Source organism: Nematolebias whitei, chromosome 3, assembly GCF_014905685.2.
Source record: "Nematolebias whitei isolate Nwh7 chromosome 3, NemWhi1, whole genome shotgun sequence".
In the NCBI taxonomy this organism is placed as follows: Eukaryota; Metazoa; Chordata; class Actinopteri; order Cyprinodontiformes; family Rivulidae; genus Nematolebias; species Nematolebias whitei.
The window spans coordinates 1,520,510-1,522,022 of record NC_056500.1 but is presented as its reverse complement, the minus strand read 5'-3'; the positions used below and the strand labels follow the sequence as shown (position 1 = coordinate 1,522,022).

The following is a 1,513-nucleotide window of genomic DNA, read 5'->3' as shown; positions in this document are numbered from 1 at the left end:
AGGAGACAAATTCACTCCAGAGTGATCAGGAGACAGTTTCACTCCAGGACTCCTTCCTGTCAGGCCTGCAGTTCTCCGCTCCCATAACAACAAAGTGCTCCGAGTCCGAGCAGAGCCTCCTTCTCCTCCTCCTCCTCCACTCCGTGACTCACCGTGGACTCCTCTTCCAGCACACAGTACAACAGGCTGCACCAAAACACGAGTGGGTCCTTACATAAGACCCCGGGCGGGATTAGGTTTCCGCGCCGCCTGCCTACGTAACACAAAGCGCAATAAAATAAATAAATAAATAAAATAAAGCTCCACATTTCAGAGCTGCTTCTGGTCAATCAGCGAAGAAAGCTGATGTGCAAGGTTGGGCTTAAGCCGACTTTAAGTTTAAAACCATCTTTAACTGTCCGGGTTAATAAATAAAATGTTCAGAGCTGGCAGCGACAGAGACTCCTAACAACAGAAGAGGCTGCGCGAGCTAACAGGCTAACATAAGCCCAACATTTGGCTTCTCGGCCTCTACAATTTGCTCAGAATTATCGTATTAAGCGTCACTAACCTGCTATATTTGTACAAACACTGAAACCCGCGTAGGCTAGCTGTATTCCTCCATCACCGCCTGTCGAGCAGCACCTCCACATCTGAAGGAGGGCGAAAGCTGTAACTCACCGTGACTAAGCACTGTCGGCCTCCTACCGCCTTCAAAGTAAGAGCCCACAGCAGCGCGCGCGGCCCGCCTCCGTTGACGTGCAATGGAAGGCAGGAGGGTCGGCACGGAGGAGGCTTTTATTGTGAAGGAAGCAAAACAGCGGGGCCAAAACAGAAAAAAGTGGATCAAATCACCAAAACACCAAGACGTTCAACTGGAGGGGTGAAATACTTTATTCACCCTAAAAACAAACAAATAAAAACAAAACATTCAAAAATAATGAATCTAACTGCAAGAAAATGAAAACCAAATGAAACACCCATTCTTAATGTTGTAAAAGTAGTTGAAACCTAACAATAAGTAGCTCAGATGTACATGTTTAAAAATGCTGATAAAGCCATTGCTCAATGAAAACCCGATGCAGTGAGTAAATGCCCTGTAATAACCTCAGTGTAAATGCCACTCACCCTGCTTGTCAGGACTCTTTCCCAGTGATAAACATGTTTATGAACAGCATCGAGCAGCTTGACACAAACCTGCTTGCCCCAGGCAGCTGCTGACACAACATTTTTACCCCCTGTTGCAAAATACATAATCCAGGTCAGCAGGATTGCCTGTGCAGCAAGTTTTGTTCCAAGTCACAAGGTGGCACCAAAAGCCCAGTGTGAGCGTGCAGGCCTGAGGAGACGGTTAAATCAGGCCTGCCTCCATCAACAGTCACGTGTGAACCTCCTCAGATGAGCTGGGAGAAGGAGAACATCTGTCCACGTGTCCCCTGTGATCACGGTGACCTGTGGCTCTCACCTTAAGGGAGGCTGCCCTGACTGGCCTCTGTCCACATGGCATACAGGGAACATCTGGATGAGCATCTGC

At 48.1% G+C, this 1,513-nt stretch overlaps 1 protein-coding gene across 1 annotated transcript in view; it reads right to left on the bottom strand.

Moving 5' to 3' along the window:
- keap1b (kelch-like ECH-associated protein 1b) overlaps positions 1 to 268 on the bottom strand; it is a gene marked incomplete at its 3' end in the record, with an annotated part of 16,924 nt that extends 16,656 nt beyond the window's left edge. The window contains 1 exon segment of the mRNA XM_037674408.1: positions 153 to 268.
- Positions 269 to 1,513: the final 1,245 nt, after the last annotated feature.